The 22,275-nt window shown below is 39.7% G+C and overlaps 1 pseudogene; it reads left to right on the forward strand.

Annotated features, from left to right (window-relative positions):
- The window catches only part of Gm18728 (predicted gene, 18728), a 429,487-nt pseudogene that overhangs the window by 163,248 nt on the left and 243,964 nt on the right, over positions 1-22,275 (forward strand).

Here is a 22,275-nt window from a genome sequence, read left to right on the forward strand (position 1 = left end):
CAGGTGGAATATTTCAACATCACCATCCAAAGCTGCTGGAAACCAGATTCAGTAAGAAGCTTGGTGCACACTGGGCAGTAAGGGTTAACACCAGAGTAAAGCAGTACCATTTGGGTGAAGGTGTATGGCCATCCAAAAGCATAACAGTTCATTATTTCAAGCCTCTTCTACTTAATCCAGTCACAATTTATAATTTGTTTCATACCTATTTAAATCAAATAATGTATCTGGACATCTGGTAAGCTGATATACATATATTTTATTGTTTTATAAAGTGACTTGTATAGGCACAATTCATTATTGGATTATCCATTTATTTATTACTTTGCTTAGTCATTCTCTGGTAATTTCACACATATGCAATATAATATGATCATAACTGACTCTCCTTTGTATTTTCTTAAAACATGTCTAGACTCATTTAATAATTCATGCTTGTGTGTGCGAGCACATGCCCACATAATTGTACAGAGTATGGAGTTGAATATCAGTTGTTTTCCTCAGTTACTGAACACATTTTTATTTAATATTTGTTTAATTTTGCTTTTAAATATGAACATATGTTTGGGGGTACAGGTATGCACACATGTGATTTCAGGTGTCTGCAGGGTTCAAGATGCACTGGGTTACCAGAATTGGGAGTTATACTTTGCCATGAACCATTCATGTGAATGCTGGCAACTGAAAGAGTGCTATACACTTGTAAACACTTAGCTTTCTATCCAATCCCACAAATATTTAATTTTTAAAAATAGTTCTCTCATTGATTCTGAAGGTTGCCTTTTCAGCTACTCTTGCTAGCTAGCAAGACCCTAGGATTTTACTGTCTCTGTCTCCACAGTTCTGGAATTACAGATACTTCTGGTTGTTCTAAAAGATGTCTAGGGATCTGAACTCCGTCAGGTTCTCATTGATGCCCAGCAAACATTTTACTAACTGAGTCATAATTCCAGCCCTGAAGGTTTTTAAAGAATATCTTAGTGTGTTTTTAATGTATAACTCTTATTTATAAATTTAAATCTTATAGAAATAAAATTGTAAAGGTGATTCAGCTGGTGAAGTATATGTCTCATGTTTTGTCTAGTCATGGTGCTCATTACCTCAGATAGGTTAACAGTGCCAAGGACTTCATGGGTTCAGCTTAAAGTTTCATGAACACAGTATGCATAGATGTAGTACTCACAGGAAGTGGGAAGGTTTTGAAAAACAAAGGAGACTGTGAAAACATCCCTACATCTTTTCAGTTGCATTTTACAATCTAGAGTCATTGGTGACCATTTTAAAACTACATATGTAAAGAATAAATTATGGAATTTTACTTTCAAGGTATTTAAAGAAAATCGGGATTCTTTTTCTTTTATTATTTTATTTTTTTAGATATTTTATTTATTTACATTTCAAATGTTGTCCCCTTTCCTACTTTCCCCTCTGAAAATCACCTAACTCCTCCCCTGCCCTCCTCCCCGACCCACCCACTCCTGCTTCCTGGACCTGGCATTCCCCTGTACTGGGGCATATAATCTTCACAAGACCAAGTGCCTCTCCTACTAATGATGGCTAACTAAGCCATCTTCTGCTACATATGCAGCTAGAGACAGGAGTTCTGGGGGTACTGGTTAGTTCATGTTATTGTTCCTCCTATAGGATTGCAAACTTCTGCAGCTCTTGTGTACTTTCTCTAGCTCCTACATTGGGGGCCCTGTGTTCCATCCAATAGATGACTGTGAGCATCTACTTCTGTATTTGCCAGGCACTGGCATAGCCTCACAAGAGACAGCTATATCAGGGTCCTTTCAGCAAAATCTTGCTGGCATATGAAATAGTGTCTGCATTTGGTGGCTGATTATGGGATACATCCCTGGGTGTGGCAGTATCTGGATGGTCCTTACTTTCATCTCAGCTCCAAACTTTGTCTTTGTAATTCCTTCCATGGGTGTTTTGTTCCCAATTCTGAGAAGGGATGAAGTGTCTACACTTGGTCTTCATTCTTCTTGAGTTTCATGTGTTCTGCAAATTGTATCTTGGGTGTTCTAAGTATTTAGGCTAATATGCACTTATCAGTGAGTACATAGCATATGAGTTCTTTTGTGATTGGGTTACCTCACTCAGGATGATACCCTCCAGATCCATCCATTTGCCTAGGAATTTCATAAATGCATTGTTTTTAATAGCTGAGTAGTAGTACTCCATTCTGTAAATGTTCCACATTTTCTGTATCCATTCTTCTGTTGAGGGATATCTGGGTTCTTTCCAGCTTCTGGCTATTATAAATTAGGCTTTATGAACATAGTTGAGCATGTGTTCTTATTACCAGTTGGAATATCTTCTGGATATATGCCCAGGAGAGGTATTGCTGGATCCTCAGGTAGTTCATTTACATTTTAAATGCTATCCAGAAAGTCCCTTATACCCTCCCCCCGACCCTGCTCCCCACCAAAGAGAAGGAAAACCAATTTGTGGATACTTCATTCCTCCTTAGAATAGGGAACAAAATACCCATGAAAGGAGTTACAGAGACAAAGTTTGGAGCTAAGACGAAAGGCTGGACCATCCAGAGACTATCCACCCAGGAACCCATCCCATCATCAGCCACCAAACGCAGACACTATTGCATATGCCAGCAAGATTTTGCTGAAAGGACCCTAATATAGTTGTCTCCTGTGAGGCTATGCCAGTGCCTGGCAAACACAGAAGTGGATGTTCACAGTCATCTATTGGGTGGAAAACAGGTCTCCCAATGGAGGAGCTAGAGAATGTACCCAAGGAGGTGAAGAGGTCTGCAACCCTATAGGTGGAACAACAATATGAACTAACCAGTACCCCCAGAGCACTTCTCTACAAATTGAGCTCCAGGACAGCCAGGGCTATACAGAAAAACCCTGTCTCGAAAAAACAAAACAAACAAAACAAAACAAAACAAAACAACAAAAAAAACCTTCTCTCTAGCTATGTATGTAGCAGAAGATTGCCTAGATGGCCATCACTGGGAAGACAGGCCCCTTGGTTTTCTAAACTTTATATGTCCCAGTATAGGGGAATGCCAAGGTCTTTTGTTCTTCTTAATGGGTGGTAATATGAAAGGATGTAAAAACTAAATCCCTGCCCTTTCCTTTGTTACATGGACTGTCTCTGGAAGGATAAGCCTGGGCCCTGAATAGCAAGCAGTTGGTTTATTGAAGAGTGCCTCTTCTCTGCAGGGGGTGCTACTTTCCTCTCTGGGTGTGCTATTCCCTGGGTTTGCCTCACTGTCAGTAGGTCTACATTCACTGCCCCAACTGTTTATCCCAGAACAAAAGGGAGGGTGTCTTCTATGCCTTCTCATGGAAGAATGGAAAGGCATTTCAGGAGGGAAAAACTGAGTTCCTAACTCCACAGAGGAAAATCAAATGAGCTCTGCTGTAGAAAATAATCAAACAGAAAAGATGTATATTACAGGAAAAACACCCAACAACCAAAGCATTATTTATTTTAAAATTAATGACATTCATTTATTTATTTGTATGTGGTTGTACTGTGCGATTGCACAGGTGTAAATGGCAGAGTACTCACTTTTTTTTTCCATGCGGTTCAGAACACCAGGCTTAATGGCATATACCTTTAAACTGCTGAGCCATATACCTTTAACCTGTTGAGCCATATACCTTTAACCTGCTGAGACATTTTTCTGGGCCCAAAATGGGCTACTTGTTTGACACTATATCCCTGTTACCCCATTAATATTTGTTAGTATAAGAGAAAGACAACACATTGTTGTTAGTATTTACAATCTAGTAGGCAAGAAGGAAGATTATATTTCAATGCAGTGTGCAAGCTCAAAGTACAAAGTGAACATCAGATCAAACTATATTTTAGTCATCAGGAGGATGCCAAAAGCAAACAATGTAGATCCTTATTCTTTTTCTTCTTTAGTGTGAGCTCCCAGCTTCTTGATCATCACGGTAAATGTAAGAAAAAGAAATAGGAAGAACCAACAGATTTTCAAGTTGAATTCATAAAATGGATCACTAACACATGAGATGAATACCAACTGTGTGTGGGGAGATGACTTTGTTACTAACTTTCTTGTAATACAAACATATAGAAATGAATACAATCTCTAGGAACCACAGAAAGAAAGAAAGAAAGAAAGAAAGAAAGAAAGAAAGAAAGAAAGAAAGAAAGAAAGAAAGAAAGAAAGAAAGAAAGGAAGGAAGGAAGGAGGAAAGGAAGAAGAAAGAAAGAGAGAGAGAGAGAAAGAAAGAAAGAAAGAAAGAAAGAAAGAAAGAAAGAAAGGAAGGAAGGAAGGAAGGAAGGAAGGAAGGAAGAAGGAAGGAAAGGAAGAAGGAAGAGAGAAAGAGAGAGAAAGAAAGAAAGAAAGAAAGAAAGAAAGAAAGAAAGAAAGAAAGGAAGGAAGGAAGGAAGAAAGAAAGAAAGGAAGAACAAAACAAACAAACAAAAAAAACAGATGTTGTACATGCTTATAATTCCAGTACTGGTGAGGCAGAAACACAAGTATCCCAGAGTCTCTCTGGCCATCCAGCCTAGCTTATTTGGTGAGTTCTATGTCAATAGGAGACCTTGCTTTAAACAAGAAAATAATCTACAACATTCACAAGAACAAAATGAAGAACAGGACAGAAGATTGACCTTCTGCACACGCACATGCTCACACACACACACACACACACACACACATACACAGAGAGAGAGAGAGTGAGAGAGAGCGAGCGAGAGAGAGAGAGAGAGAGAGCTAAAGGAGAAAGGAGAATAAAAATAAAGAAAAATAAACTAGAGACATACATAACACACTGCTTTTTTTTCAAGTGGCAGCTTGCATTCTCTAGTTATGTGGGCTCATGTCCTTTGAGCAGAAATTGGTTTTGAGAAATTTCACAAGACAGTTGTCTTGTCCTACTTTCCAAGGATAGAACCCAGACATTTGATTTAGAATTATTAACTGCGAATGAGATTTTACTCTTCAATCCACGGTGGTAGAGTGTTTCCCTTCCTAACATTCACAGGATTCTTTGAATTGTCTCTGGCAATGTGGATCAAAATGCAGAAGAATTGTGCCTTTGTGCACAGATAGACTCTGTATTACCAATCACTTCCTCTGAAGCTGGGTCAAGTTCTGCTTTCCTCATTTATAATCCTGCAAAATTCTGTGTGTATATATTTATTCCTTTTCTAAATGTGAAAACTTCTCTTTTCAATCTTATTCCTATGGTCAATATTATAAACATTTCTGTCACCATAAAATTGCTGGTGTCCTGGAAATGTTGCATTTCCTGTCAGAAAATTCAGGTGTATATCATTTGAGCTAGAACTGGGTTCTGGAATCTAAGGGAAAGCCTGTGCATGACTCCAATGCTTGGTGGTGTACACTGTAAGGGATACTGCTTGAGCAGTATTTGTTTGAAGAAACCTGCTACTCAGGGCTGTTGATAAATAGGATTCAAAGCTGCCTGGGCTAGGACTCCATTTTGCCTTCCTCTGTCTACAGATGGCAGCAAAGACCATTTCAACAGCATGGCACCCTCAGCAATTCTGGGTAGCCTTCTGGATGACCAGCACTGGCACTCAGTTCTGCTAAAGCATAAGAGCAAGCAGGCAGAGTCACAGTGGACACAAACACAGAGCACTTCCAGATAAAGTGTGAGACCGATGCCCTGGACATTGACTGTGAGGTGAGTCTACCTTCCTAGATGGTTCCTTGGAGTGGGACAAAGGTCTGTAAATAGAGCCTTTAAGCCCCTCTATATGAGCTAGGCTACAAGGAAAGAGCCTCCTAGGAAGATCTGCACCAATGTCTGAAAATAATCGGGCCAAGATCTGTGTCCCTGATGACTATATAAGTTAAACATCTATACTTCTTTTTACTCTCTTTGTGTTTATATGTGTATGCATGCAGGTGTGTGTGTGTATGTGTGTGTGTGTGTGTGTGTGTGTGTGTGTGTGTGTGTGTTTGTCCTAATTTAATTTCTTTTGCTGAGTTTTAAAAAAATCTATTAACCAAGGATTTATTTTACTTATGATTTCTGATTAGAATCCATTGTTTCAGAGAACAAGAGTCTAGCCAAGAACTCAAGTAGGTAGCACATCACATTTCATCCACAATCAAGAGAAATGAGAATCTATGAAATTTTCTTCCTTACTCTTAAGCAGCTTTTTTCACCTCTATTCATCATTCTGGGAAGTAAGGACTGAGACTCAAGGAAGAAACCTGGTGGTAGAGAGCATGCAGAGACCATGGAGGAGTGCTACTTACTGGTTTGCTCTTAGTGCCTTACCCAGACTGCTTTCTTATATATGTCTGACCCAGGGTCACTACCCAGTGAATGGTACTACCCATTGTGAGACAGGATTTTCCAAATTAATCATCAATCAAAGAAACTCACCAAACTTCTACAAAAGCCAATTTTTAGAAAAAAAAATTCAATTAAGGAACCTTCTGTTCAAATGACCCTAATTTATGTCAAATTGACATAGAAAAATCAAGTGTAGAGGAATTGTTGGGTTAATTAGCTGGGTTTCCATCTATATGAATGACACAATTCACTGGGATGAAATTCTCAACTGTACTAATAGGAAAATGTGAGCTGAGTACAAGCACTCATCAAACAGCTTCTTGGCTGTGGGTATTATGTGGTCATTGATTTTCCTCAAGTTCCTATTACTGAGAATTCCAGGCATGATGAATTTTAATATTGAATTGCCATCATAAATAAAACCTTCCTTCCTTAACTTGCTTTATCAGGATATTTTTAAAGGGAAAGGAAACTAAAGTAGAAGGAATTGCTAGACAGTATGTAGGAAACCTTCAGAAACAATTTAAGACACTGATGGGATAGAGGATAAAAATGAAGTAGAAAATAAAAAGAATGGAAAAATTAGAACCATTTTCTCCTTTCAGTCATCACTGTGAGCCTTAAGCAAGTTCTTTTCCTTTGATGCCAACTTCTGTTCAGTATGTTGTAGATAATGCATGTCCTTCAGTAATGTCAAAAGAAATGCTGACATACATTGACCCAAAAAGCAAGATACCAGATAGGTATGTTTGAATTGCTGACAACAGAATATCTTTGAGTACCCATCACCTTTCTACATCTACTTGTTTAATTGATAAAAGAAACAAAGAGATCATAGTAAATTATACTTGAAACACAGAGATGTCTGTCAAGAATTTGAAGACAGCATTAACAAATTTAAACCTCAAAGTATTTATTCCATCTCATCATTTTTAAAATCCTTTAATATACAAGATAACTGTTCTAGAAATCTATGCTATTACCAAATTTAGCATTGCTTTGCAAGCCTGTTTGACTATGTATGATCTCATTAGTATAGATATTCTTTGAACTCAGAGGCATGTGACATTGAAATGAATGTTAGTTTTTAGGCAACTAAATCTCAGGTGTCACTTAGTTCATAAAGTTTGATTTATATCAGAGACAGAAACCCATCTTATAGAGATTCGGCCCCTTCTACATAATCCTTTCTATTGCAAACCCCTGTACATATGATTACATTATGAAACTTAGATACATCGTAGGTACAGGAAACAAAGTCAAAACATCACAGTCCAGAGTGATCTTAGCTGAGTCTATTCTGGAACTTGAAAGCTCATTTAAGCAAATCTCATATGAATAAGTGAGACTGGGGCTTCTTACTGTATTACTGACTTGCCTTCTTTTACTGAGTCCTGTAAACTGCCAGGCACTGTGGAGGCACTGGGCTATGTGGTACTGAGATCTCAGTACATGTTCTTCCAGGAACACTTACCATTGCTTTTATTTCTTTTCCTTCTGTGCTTCTTGCCACTCTCTCCTTCCCTCCTCTACCCTCTAATCCTCTTCTTTTTTCTTTCTCTGACATATCATCACTTTCTCCTCCTTCCCTCCCTGTCCCATTTCTTTCTTATTCCTTCTCTTTCTTTCTCTCTTCTTTTCTTTCTCTCTCTCTTTCTTTCTTTCTTTCTTTCTTTCTTTCTTTCTCTCTCTCTCTCTCTCTCTCTTTATTTCTTTCTCTCTCTTTCTTTCTTCCTTTCTTTTTTTTTTTTTTTTTTTTTTGGTTTTTCAAGACAAGACAAGATATAGGATCTTACTATATAGCCCAGTTATCTTTGAACTCTGAATTTTCTTGTCTCATTTCTCTGAATGCTAGTGTTATATATCTCATATTATCACATTTTAATCCTTGGGTATATGATTTCATAGTTATGGTCTTTTTTGTGTTCATGTATAGGACTGCATGCATGTTTGTTTCATACTTCACATGTGGAGTTTCAATTAACTATTGGGTTTCAATCCTTGCTTCTGCCTTGTTACAGACAGAGTGTTCTTGATATACAAGTCTAGCTGTCCTACAAGCTCTCAGGAATTTATCATTCCCTTTATAAAAGACATCCCTTGGTTAGTTTTATAAATAAGACCTTTGAATGTCATTTAAAACATTAAGTAATAAAAACAATGAAAAATAGCTATGTTGTGCTTCCCTTCAAAGCCATGGGCACTTCACATTGTTTTTAGTTGTCTTATGGGAAAAAGTTAAGGCAGTAAAAAAGGAAGTAAAAGGTCCCAGTCTTCAAAAAAGCTTTTATTGTGTTTGTCCCCTCTGCACTGAAGACAGAGCAAAACCTAGAGAACAGGTGATTGGGGCCAGGATACTATTGTATGTACAGAGATACGTGTATGTACCAGAGAGGACATATGTACAACTTTTGATCATCTGTATAGAATTATGAGACATATATTTAAATATGAATACTTTTTGTTAATATTCAGTTAGCTCTACTTGGATGGGTATTATCTTTGGCTCATACTACCCAAAGTTTTAGTGTATAGCCATCATGTAAAAGACATATTCAGATATAGAATTTTAAAAGGGAAAATTAGCTGGTAGTGATTTAAGAAAACATGTGTACAACAGCAATTGTATGTTGCAGAATATGTCTAATATGAGAAGGAATTGTACTCAGTGAGTTTATTAATTAAATCTTAGCCAATATGGCTAAGGGGTGGGAAGATGGATATGGTATAAAAATGGAAGTATTTATCCAGATTAATGCTAGAGGTTAGATGGTTATAGTGTGCAGCCTCTCAATTAGCATTAACAGTTGTTTCCCTGATATTGCCCCTATTATATAAGCCAGTGTAACTAAACTCCATCTGCACATCAGGAAAACAGGATTAGTCTAAGGACCCCATTCTCAGCTTCAAATAAATTATAATTAATCAATCAATGTTTTACCTAAAATGAAGTTGATGAGAAAAACCCATTAGTGAGAGCAAATAAACACAGAGCCAAGTGCTTTACTTATTACAGCAAGGGGTCTGATTGAGCATAGAGTTCAAGTTTCAATAACCAGATCTATGTGGAGATAGCCCAGGTTATAGGGAGTTGAGAAATGCAGTTACTGGACTTTCATAATGTCTAGTTTTAAATCTGTTGCTGTGATCCAACACTTTGACCAAAGGCAATTTTGGAGGAGAATGTAGTTTATTTCATCCTATAAGTCACATCCCTTCATTGAGGGAAATCCAAGCAACTCATGCAGGGCATTGAAGGTGAAAGAATAGAAGTCTGCTGCTTACTGAATCATTCTCAGGATTGTGCTAAGCAGTATCAGTCAAGTGAATGTAATCCCCCATAGTCAACTGGATCTACCAGTGTCAGCAAACAAGCTATTCCCCACAGACATATAAGCCAACCTGATCACAGCAATTCCTCAACTGAGACTCCATTATTAGATGACTCTGGACTGTGTCAAGCAGCTATCTAAAATATAAGGCATCAAGCCCAAGTTAGAAATATTTACCAGGCTACTGTTCTATGTAGCTTTCCCATCCTTGATAAATAGAAACGATGAAATTGAATTCCTTATTTCACTTCCTTTCCTCAATGTTTACTATAGAATGGATTTGAGAAAGTTGGATTATTATCATTACTATTAAGGCAAAACAATCTAGTGGCTATATATGCCCTCACGTTCTTTCCAGTTTCTGAGTTTCCACTTTGATAATTACTTTGCATAATTCAGTTTTCTTCTCTTCAACTGAAGCTTTACGAGCCTATATCATGCACTGGTGACTAGATAGAGGCTGAATGAAAGTTACATTCTCTAACAGATTTTAAGTACTAGGAAAGACACATGGTATGAGAGGGAAGGAAGGTTTTTCTTTTCAGTTGTAGAATGAGTAGAATTTGACCAAGCAAATCATGCAGAGGAGTATGTTCCAATTATAAAAGAAACTTTGAATGAAAATCAGCCATACAAAATTCCACAGGTGCTTTAGATGTCTGGAGTGTAAATGGAGATAGAAACATTCTCAGGCTTGAACATAATTTTAGAATGCAGAAAACTTAGAATTGTACATCTATCTCTGTACTGGAAAAAAAACACACTGCCATATTTAACTTCAGTTTTTCTGTCAAACACTAATGATGACAACACCAGATAGTCATCCTCTCATGTGTTGATAAAGACTTTCAGATCCATGGTACCTTAACTCATAAGCCAGGTTTGTACAACTAGGAAAGATTGACCCTGTCATTTATGGACAATATAGTGACAGGCCTTGCTTTTGACATTTGCCAGTGGAGTTTCAACTGCTTGGATGTTCCATCAATCAAGGAGCATTTGGAGATGGCAGGATTCTGTGGATGCCAAGGGAGACACAGAAACATGACACACACTCTGACCCTCAGCGACTTTTCATTCCACTGGGGAAAGAAGGCTGGCACAGATCCATTGTTAATTTGTTGATTGTTAATGTGTTAATTGTTAACACAAGGCTGTAAACAATATGACCCAAATGAATGGATGTGACAGTGAATGTTACAGATATTCATAAGAAATTGTTAAGGAGTATTTAGAAGGAAACCCTTTGCATGGATTCTTTATTTTTATGATTCTTTCATGGTTTATTGGTCTACAATAACAGGCTACATTATAACATTTGCATACATTCATGTAGGTATTTTGAACATGACTTCACCCTTGTCCTCTTCTGTTCCTCCAACTTTTAATGGTCAAGTTCTTCTTCCCAAATAGAGTCTTACTGCCATGTCTGCTTTTGAGGTGGAACAAATTTAATGAGAAATGCTTACACAGAAACATGTGAAAGAGGTTATTTATAAGAACACAAGGAACTTAGCAATGGACACACTACTGGGAAAAATATCTCCTCCCCTATCCTGCCACTGTTCACTGTCTAGAAATGTCTTCCATCTCCATGACAGGATGTTGATGGGCTCTGCCTTGCACAGGTTGACATAGTTGTTTTACTACTCAACTCCCAGGTGTGATTACCTGCACCTTTTTGAGGCATTTAAGTTAATAAATCATGCATTCATCATTTACATGGAAAGCTGAATGTTCTCGTTTAACTTCAAAGGAATCTCATGAAGGGATGGATGTTGGGAAGTAAGATAGGGATTGCAACTTGTCTCATAAAACAATGAACTTTTAAGACAAACAAGATGTTTTATTCTCAGGCTCCAAAACACACCATAGCAGCATGTGCACTGAATTCATGACATGTTTCCAACTTTGCTGGGTCTGATTTCACATGGTGCTAATCCCATAATTGAGAGTCACAAGTAGGAATATCATAAGTTTGAGGCTACCTTGGGCAACAGTACCACCTTGAGTAAGAACCAAGGGCTGGGAGAGAACTTAGTGGTGCTGGACTGAATGGAAATGCTTTGTTGGTAAAAGGTTGTGGCATTTGTCTCCATGCAAAATTATATATATATATATATATATATATATATATATATATATATATATATATATATATAAACTCTTGTTATTTAAATAACTTGGAGTCTTGGAACAGAGTCAGGCAGGGAGTGGGGAACAGAGAATCATCATTGATCCCAGATCTGTTGATAAGAAGGAAAGTGTTAGCGGTGCTAAGAAGGACTTTTTAGATAAACTTCTTACACTACAAGCTTGAGTTCCTGACTTTGATCCTTCTCACCTAGATATAGGTCTCAGGAGACCAACAGAGCTTTGCAACAGTGCCAGGGAGGAAGAAGCATTAGAAACCGATGAAGAGCCAGAGGCAGAGCCACAACCAGAGGCATGCTGGCTGACAGTATATCTAGCAGAGATAGCCAGTAGGTATAGGTTCACTGGGAGAACCTCTCTCAAAACTTAAATTAAAAAGCGGATGAGTGTGTGAAGCCACATGTGCTGTCGCAGAGTGGCGCTGACTACTGCTGGCCACCACGCATAAGTTTGGACAAACAACCAATGTGTACACATGCAGTAAAGTTTTTGGCAAAGACACTGCCTGGCCCGGGCATGATAATGAGGCTTTGAGAGTATAACCAATCAGATGTGAGACATGCAAATGAGGTATGATAATGAGGCTCTGTGAGGTACACAGAGAGAGAGTAGCCAATCAGATGAGGAACATGCAAATGAGGCTTAGTGCATAACCAATCCGGGTGTGAGACATGCCTTTCCTAGGCCTATATAAACAGCACCAGTTCTGGGCTCAGGGTCTCTTCGCCTCTGCTATCAAGCTCTCCCAATAAACGTGTGCAGAAGGATCCTGTTGCAGCGTTGTTCTTGCTGGTCGAGTCAGGCGCGTGCAAGAGATGAGTAGGTATCTGAAGTAAACTTCATGCTTCCATATAGGCATGCACCCTTTCATGCACACCCTCACACATGGGCAGAGATTCATTAACATACAAACATATGCATATGAAAAGGAGAAGAGGAAATGTTAATGGATGTGTAATCCAGTCTACTGTACAGGGAAGAGTTAATAGCTTATGATGAATAAACAAATGGTGTCCAAGGAAAGGATGACTTAGGCAATATGTTATAAAAGTTCCAAGAAAATATGTTCTTTTACAATGTGATTGGTATTTCAAGATTGTATTATTCTCTTATTTCTATATTCCATTCTTGGTTCTTACAAAATTTAAAAGTAACTTTGAACTTTCTTTTTTTTTTTTTTTTTTTTTTTTTTTCCATTTTTTATTAGGTATTTAGCTCATTTACATTTCCAATGCTATACCAAAAGTCCCCCTTACCCACCCACCCCCACTCCCCTACCCACCCACTCCCCCCCTTTGGCCCTGGCGTCCCCCTGTACCGGGGCACACAAAGTCTGCGTGTCCAATGGGCCTCTCTTTCCAGTGATGGCCGACTAGGCCATCTTTTGATACATATGCAGCTAGAGTCAAGAGCTCAGGGGTACTGGTTAGTTCATAATGTTGTTCCACCTATAGGGTTGAAGATCCCTTTAGCTCCTTGGGTACTTTCTCTAGCTCCTCCATTGGGAGCCCTGTGATCCATCCATTAGCTGACTGTGAGCATCCACTTCTGTGTTTGCTAGGCCCCGGCATAGTCTCACAAGAGACAGCTACATCTGGGTCCTTTCAGTAAAATCTTGCTAGTGTATGCAATGGTGTCAGCGTTTGGATGCTGATTATGGGGTGGATCCCTGGCTATGGCAGTCTCTACATGGTCCATCCTTTCATCTCAGCTCCATACTTTGTTTCTGTAACTCCTTCCATGGGTGTTTTGTTCCCACTTCTAAGGAGGGGCATAGTGTCCACACTTCAGTCTTCATTTTTCTTGAGTTTCATGTGTTTAGGAAATTGTATCTTATATCGTGGGTATCCTAGGTTTTGGGCTAGTATCCACTTATCAGTGAGTACATATTGTGTGAGTTCCTTTGTGATTGTGTTACCTCACTCAGGATGATGCTCTCCAGGTCCATCCATTTGGCTAGGAATTTCATAAATTCATTCTTTTTAATAGCTGAGTAGTACTCCATTGTGTAGATGTACCACATTTTCTGTATCCATTCCTCTGTTGAGGGGCATCTGGGTTCTTTCCAGTTTCTGGCTATTATAAATAAGGCTGCTATGAACATAGTGGAGCATGTGTCCTTCTTACCAGTTGGGGCTTCTTCTGGATATATGCCCAGGAGAGGTATTGCTGGATCCTCCGGTAGTACTATGTCCAATTTTCTGAGGAACCGCCAGACTGATTTCCAGAGTGGTTGTACAAGCCTGCAATCCCACCAACAATGGAGGAGTGTTCCTCTTTCTCCACATCCACGCCAGCATCTGCTGTCACCTGAATTTTTGATCTTAGCCATTCTCACTGGTGTGAGGTGGAATCTCAGGGTTGTTTTGATTTGCATTTCCCTGATGATTAAGGATGTTGAACATTTTTTCAGGTGCTTCTCTGCCATTCGGTATTCCTCAGGTGAGAATTCTTTGTTCAGTTCTGAGCCCCATTTTTTAAGGGGGTTATTTGATTTTCTGAGGTCCACCTTCTTGAGTTCTTTATATATGTTGGATATTAGTCCCCTATCTGATTTAGGATAGGTAAAGATCCTTTCCCAGTCTGTTGGTGGTCTTTTTGTCTTATAGACAGTGTCTTTTGCCTTGCAGAAACTTTGGAGTTTCATTAGGTCCCATTTGTCAATTCTCGATCTTACAGCACAAGCCATTGCTGTTCTGTTCAGGAATTTTTCCCCTGTGCCCATATCTTCAAGGCTTTTCCCCACTTTCTCCTCTATAAGTTTCAGTGTCTCTGGTTTTATGTGAAGTTCCTTGATCCACTTAGATTTGACCTTAGTACAAGGAGATAAGTATGGATCGATTCCCATTCTTCTACACGATAACAACCAGTTGTGCCAGCACCAATTGTTGAAAATGCTGTCTTTCTTCCACTGGATGGTTTTGGCTCCCTTGTCGAAGATTAAGTGACCATAGGTGTGTGGGTTCATTTCTGGGTCTTCAATTCTATTCCATTGGTCCACTTGTCTGTCTCTATACCAGTACCATGCAGTTTTTATCACAATTGCTCTGTAGTAAAGCTTTAGGTCAGGCATGGTGATTCCACCAGAGGTTCTTTTATCCTTGAGAAGAGTTTTTGCTATCCTCGGTTTTTTGTTATTCCAGATGAATTTGCAAATTGCTCCTTCTAATTCGTTGAAGAATTGAGTTGGAATTTTAATGGGGATTGCATTGAATCTGTAGATTGCTTTTGGCAAGATAGCCATTTTTACAATGTTGGTCCTGCCAATCCATGAGCATGGGAGATCTTTCCATCTTCTGAGATCTTCTTTAATTTCTTTCTTCAGGGACTTGAAGTTTTTATCATACAGATCTTTCACTTCCTTCGTTAGAGTCACGCCGAGATATTTTATATTATTTGTGGCTATTGAGAAGGGTGTTGTTTCCCTAATTTCTTTCTCAGCCTGTTTATTCTTTGTGTAGAGAAAGGCCATTGACTTGTTTGAGTTAATTTTATATCCAGCTACTTCACCGAAGCTGTTTATCAGGTTTAGGAGTTCTCTGTTGGAATTTTTAGGGTCACTTATATATACTATCATATCATCTGCAAAAAGTGATATTTTGACTTCCTCTTTTCCAATTTGTATCCCCTTGATCTCCTTTTGTTGTCGAATTGCTCTGGCTAATACTTCAAGTACTATGTTGAAAAGGTAGGGAGAAAGTGGGCAGCCTTGTCTAGTCCCTGATTTTAGTGGGATTGCTTCCAGCTTCTCTCCATTTACTTTGATGTTGGCTACTGGTTTGCTGTAGATTGCTTTTATCATGTTTAGGTATTGGCCTTGAATTCCTGATCTTTCCAGAACTTTTATCATGAATGGGTGTTGGATCTTGTCAAATGCTTTTTCTGCATCTAACGAGATGATCATGTGGTTTTTGTCTTTGAGTTTGTTTATATAATGGATTACATTGATGGATTTTCGTATATTAAACCATCCCTGCATCCCTGGAATAAAACCTACTTGGTCAGGATGGATGATTGCTTTAATGTGTTCTTGGATTCGGTTAGCGAGAATTTTATTAAGGATTTTTGCATCGATGTTCATAAGAGAAATTGGTCTGAAGTTCTCTATCTTTGTTGGATCTTTCTGTGGTTTAGGTATCAGAGTAATAGTGGCTTCATAAAATGAGTTGGGTAGAATACCTTCTACTTCTATCTTGTGAAAAAGTTTGTGCAGAACTGGAGTTAGATCTTCTTTGAAGGTCTGATAGAACTCTGCACTAAACCCATCTGGTCCTGGGCTTTTTTTGGCTGGGAGACTATTAATAACTGCTTCTATTTCTTTAGGGGATATGGGACTGTTTAGAAGGTCAACTTGATCCTGATTCAACTTTGGTACCTGGTATCTGTCTAGAAATTTGTCCATTTCGTCCAGGTTTTCCAGTTTTGTTGAGTATAGCCTTTTGTAGAAGGATCTGATGGTGTTTTGGATTTCTTCAGGATCTGTTGTTATGTCTCCCTTTTCATTTCTGATTTTGTTAATTAGGATTTTGTCCCTGTGCCCTTTAGTGAGTCTAGCTAAGGGTTTATCTATCTTGTTGATTTTCTCAAAGAACCAACTCCTCGTTTGGTTAATTCTTTGAATAGTTCTTCTTGTTTCCACTTGGTTGATTTCACCCCTGAGTTTGATTATTTCCTGCCGTCTACTCCTCTTGGGTGAATTTGCTTCCTTTTTTTCTAGAGCTTTTAGATGTGTTGTCAAGCTGCTAGTATGTGCTCTCTCCCGTTTTTTCTTGAAGGCACTCATAGCTATGAGTTTCCCTCTTAGAAATGCTTTCATTGTGTCCCAAAGGTTTGGGTACGTTGTGGCTTCATTTTCATTAAACTCTAAAAAGTCTTTAATTTCTTTCTTTATTCCTTCCTTGACCAAGGTATCATTGAGAAGAGTGTTGTTCAGTTTCCATGTGAATGTTGGCTTTCTGTTATTTATTTTGTTATTGAAGATCAGCCTTAGTGCATGGTGATCTGATAGGATACATGGGACAATTTCAATATTTTTGAATCTGTTGAGGCCTGATTTGTGACCTATTATGTGGTCAATTTTGGAGAAGGTACCATGAGGTGCTGAGAAGAAGGTATATCCTTTTGTGTTAGGATAAAATGTTCTGTAGATATCTGTCAGATCCATTTGTTTCATCACTTCTGTTAGTTTCAGTGTGTCCCTGTTTAGTTTCTGTTTCCATGATCTGTCCATTGGTGAAAGTGGTGTGTTGAAGTCTCCCACTATTATTGTGTGAGGCGCAATGTGTGCTTTGAGCTTTACTAAAGTTTCTTTAGTGAATGTGGCTGCTCTTGTATTTGGAGCATAGATATTCAGAATTGAGAGTTCCTCTTGGAGGATTTTACCTTTGATGAGAATGAAGTGTCCCTCCTTGTCTTTTTTGATGACTTTGGGTTGGAAGTCAATCTTATCAGATATTAGGATGGCTACTCCTGCTTGTTTCTTCATACCATTTGCTTGGAAAATTGTTTTCCAGCCTTTCATTCTGAGGTAGTGTCTATCTTTTTCTCTGAGATGAGTTTCCTGTAAGCAGCAAAATGTTGGGTCTTGTTTGTGTAGCCAGTTTGTTAGTCTATGTCTTTTTATTGGCGAGTTGAGACCATTGATGTTAAGAGATATTAAGGAAAAGTAATTGTTGCTTCCTGTTATTTTAGTTGTTAAAGGTGGCATTCTGTTCTTGTGGCTGTCTTCTTTTAGGTTTGTTGAGGGATTACCTTCTTGTTTTTTCTAGGGCGTTGTTCCCGTTCTTGTATTGGTTTTTTTCTGTTATTATCCTTTGAAGGGCTGGATTCGTGGAGAGATAATGCGTGAATTTGGTTTTGTCGTGGAATACTTTGGTTTCTCCCTCTATGATAATTGAGAGTTTGGCTGGGTATAGTAGCCTGGGCTGCAGTTTGTGTTCTCTTAGTGTCTGTATAACATCTGTCCAGGCTCTTCTGGCTTTCATAGTCTCTGGTGAAAAATCTGGTGTAATTCTGATAGGCTTGCCTTTATATGTTACTTGACCTTTTTCCCTTACTGCTTTTAGTATTCTATCTTTATTTAGTGCATTTGATGTTCTGATTATTATGTGTCGGGAGGAATTTCTTTTCTGGTCCAGTCTATTTGGAGTTCTGTAGGCTTCTTGTATGTTCATATGCATCTCATTCTTTAGATTTGGGAAGTTTTCTTCAATAATTTTGTTGAAGATGTTTGCTGGACCTTTGAGTTGAAAATCTTCATTCTCATCCACTCCTATTATCCGTACGTTTGGTCTTCTTATTGTGTCCTGGATTTCCTGGATATTTTGAGTTAGGATCTTTTTGCATTTTCCATTTTCTTTGATTGTTGTGCCGATGTTCTCTATGGAATCTTCTGCACCTGAGATTCTCTCTTCCATCTCTTGTATTCTGTTGCTGATGCTCAAATCTATGGTTCCAGATTTCTTTCCTAGGGTTTCTATCTCTAGTGTTGCCTCGCTTTGAGTTTTCTTTATTGTGTCTACTTCCCTTTTTAGGTCTAGTATGGTTTTGTTCATTTCCATCACCTGTTTGTATGTTTTTTCCTCTTTTTCTGTAAGGACTTCTACCTGTTTGATTGTGTTTTCCTGTTTTTCTTTAAGGACTTGTAACTCTTTAGCAGTGTTCTCCTGTATTTCTTTAAGTGATTTATTAAAGTCCTTCTTGATGTCCTCTACCATCATCATGAGATATGCTTTTAAATCTAGGTCTAGGTTCTCAGGTGTGTTGGGGTTCCCTGGACTGGGCGAAGTGGGTGTGCTGGGTTCTGGTGATGGTGAGTGGTCTTGGTTCCTGTTAGTAAGATTCCTCCGTTTACCTTTCGCCATCTGGTAATCTCTGGAGTTAGTAGTTATAGTTGACTCTGTTTAGAGATTGTTCTTCTGGTGATTCTGTTACCGTCTCTCAGCAGACCTGGGAGACAGATTCTCTCCTCTGAGTTTCAGTGCTCAGAGCACTCTCTGCTGGCAAGCTCTCTTACAGGGAAGGTGCGCAGATATCTTGTATTTGGACCTCCTCCTGGCCGAAGAAGAAGGCCCAAAACAGGACCTTTCTCAGACACTGTGTTGCTTTGGCAGTTCCCAGGTGGTACAGACTCTCACCTAAGCAGACTAAATTCCTAAGTTCCTTGGAGTCCCGGGACCAAGATGGCGACCGCTGCTGCTGTGGCTTAGGCCGCCTCCCCAGCCGGGTGGGCACCTGTCCTCCGGTCCGGAAGGTGGCCGGCTGTCCCCGGCCCACACAGGGTGCTGCCTCAGCGCCTCTGTGCTTCTGCCTGTTCCAGAAGCTGTCAGGTTCTCTGGCGCACCCTCTCACCTGTTCAGACTAATTTCCTAAGTTCGGAGGGTCTCAGACCAAGATGGCGACCGCTGCTGCTGTGGCTTAGGCCGCCTCCCCAGCCGGGCGGGCACCTGTCCTCCGGTCCGGACGGTGGCTGGCTGTCCCCGGCCCACAAAGGGTGCTGCCTCAGCGCCTCTGTGCTTCCGCCTGTTCCAGAAGCTGTCAGGTTCTCTGGCGCACCCTCTCACCTGTTCAGACTAATTTCCTAAGTTCGGCGGGTCCCGGACCAAGATGGCGACCGCTGCTGCTGTGGCTTAGGTCGCCTCCCCAGCCGGGCGGGCACCTGTCCTCCGGTCCGGAAGGTGGCCGGCTGTCCCAGGCCCACACAGGGTGCTGCCTCAGCGCCTCTGTGCTTCTGCCTGTTCCAGAAGCTGTCAGGTTCTCTGGCGCACCCTCTCACCTGTTCAGACTATTTTCCTAAGTTCGGCGGGTCTCCAACTTTGAACTTTCAAATTTACTTTTACTTATCAGTAAATTGTAAAACTATAAAAATATAGCTGAATTGGATTTTCTGGGTTCTAAGAAGCTTAAACATCTATAACGTGCCCCAGTATATTGTATATGTTTTACAGAGGAGTTTACAAGTTTTTAAGGATTAAGAAAAGTTTAAATTTTTTGATATTATAAGCTCCATGGTTTGAAATAAGGGGTAATAGGTAGAAAAAAGTCTGCAGAAGGTTTATCCAGTGTTGACAATAAAATGGTCAGGATCTGTGTTAGTGTTTTTTAATAATTATATCATAATTCTTACCATATACAATTCAACTAATTTAGAGTTATTGAAAATACTAATCACTTTGAACTTTTATTATTATAAGCAATTGTCTTCTGAAGTATTAACACCTCAGAAGTTGGCTTCAGGCCTCATTATTTTAGAATTAGTCTTTTAGGGATCATCCATGGATAATGAGATACATTTGTAAGATATTTGGTGTACTGGCTAGTTTTGTGTCAACTTGACACAGCTGGAGTTTCCACAGAGAAAGGAGCTTCAGTTGAGGAAATGCCTCCATGAGATCCAACTGTAAGGCATTTTCTCAATTAGTGATCAAGGGGGAAAGGGCCCTTGTGGATGGGACCATCTCTGGACTGGCAGTCTTGGTTCTATAATAGAACAGGCTGAGCAAGCCAGGGGAGGCAAACTAGTAAGGAACATCCCTCCACGGCCTCTGCATCAGCTCCTGCTTCCTGACCTGCTTGAGTTCCAGTCCTGACTTCCTTTGGTGATGAACAACAGTATGGAAGTGTAAGCCGAATAAATCCTTTCCTCCTCAACTTGCTTCTTGGTCATGATGTTTGTGCAGGAATAGAGACCCTGACTAAGACAAATTGGTACCAGCAGAGTGGGGTATTCCTGTGACAACCTGACCATGTTTTGGGGAGGACTGTGGAAGGACTTTGGAACTTTGAGCTTGATGATCCATTCGTTGTTAAGAGCTCTGTAGGATGTTGTGTAGGAGCTTGGAAGATAATGTTGAGAACACTGCAGAAGATGGAGGTCTGGTTTGTGAAATTTCAGAGGGAAAAATTAAAGACTCTTTTCAGGGCCATTGCTGTTTTGATTGTGAAGATTCTGTAGTTCTGGTTAGGTGTGGCTGAAGAATCACCTGTGATTAACAAGATACCAGAACTACCAAAGCAAAAACTTTGCATTACTGGGACTATTGATGCTGGTTAGCTGGAGCTAAGAAATTAGCAGTGATTAAGAAGAGACCAGCATCATTGAGGTGACATCTTCTGGGAAGTATTTTCTGGAAGCACAAAGAGGCTGTGTTCCAGAGATGGCCAAGGTTCTACTCCTGATTCAGTGGGACTTGGTAATATGTAAGGGTCACCCAGGTGGTACTGGTTTTGAAGGCATGAAGGGGTCACAAAGAGCAGCTGAGGCTCGACACTGTGAGAGGCCATGGAAGGCCATTGGTGAAGGTGCAGCCACAGTTGCAATTGAAGGCCCAGGACTGAAGGGGTCGTGCAGTGTTTTGGAGATGCCAGTACCATGAGGTGACCACCAAGAGCAGCAGCAGCAGTGGAGTACAGGCATCTTGAGCCTAGAGGACGATGCGTGTGCTACAAAGGGCATGGCTGGAGAAGTGACCCAAGCCCTTGGAGGAGTCCAGAAGACTGGAAGTTGGATCCCAGACATTGGAAGGTTAGACGTTGATTTTTGCTTTTGATTGTGACTATGCCCTGATATTTTCCCTCTTGAAGGAAGAAACTATTTTAGTGGAGCCCACAGTTAAGAGACTTTTAATTGTACAAAGACTTTGGATTTTAAATAATATGGATATTTTAAAGAGATTGAAATTTTAAGAATATGTAAAGACTGTGGGATATTTAAAGTTATTTAGACCTTGGGGATGAATAAGAATGTAAGGGTTGAGGCTTACTAGGGATGTGTTTGTGTGTCAAGTTGACAAGGGGTCAATTGTACTGGCTAGTTTTGTGTCAACTTGACACAGCTGGAGTTACCACAGAGAAAGGAGCTTCAGTTGAGGAAATGCCTCCACGAGATCCAACTGTAAGGCATTTTCTCAATTAATGATCAAGGGGGAAAGGCCCCTTGTGGGTGGGACCATCTCTGGACTGGCAGTCTTGGTTCTATAAGAGAACAGGCTGAGCAAGCCAGGGGAGGCAAGCTAGTAAGGAACATCCCTCCATGGCCTCTGCATCAGCTCCTGCTTCCTGACCTGCTTGAGTTCCAGTCCTGACTTCCTTTGGTGATGAACAACAGTATGGAAGTGTAAGCCGAATAAACCCTTTCCTCTCCAACTTGCTTCTTGGTCATGATGCTTGTGCAGGAATAGAGACCCTGACTAAGACATTTGGTATTGTGGATATATCACCTTCCAAAAATTATGCAAATATTTGCATTTCAAATCAAGACACATTGTTTGTTTCCCTTTAGATCAGAGGTTTTAAATGATATGACTCATAAATTAAGTTCATCATTTTGTGGTGAAATCCCAAACATTCTTTTCATTGCTATTTCATAACATTAATGTTGCTACTGTTATGAATTGTAATAAAAATATCTGATATGCAGGGTCCTTGATGCACGACCCCTGTGAAATACTCATTCAAGTTCAAAGGGGTTGCAACCTAGGGTTAAGAACCACCGAAGCTCTATT

Source organism: Mus musculus, chromosome 1, assembly GCF_000001635.26.
Source record: "Mus musculus strain C57BL/6J chromosome 1, GRCm38.p6 C57BL/6J".
In the NCBI taxonomy this organism is placed as follows: Eukaryota; Metazoa; Chordata; class Mammalia; order Rodentia; family Muridae; genus Mus; species Mus musculus.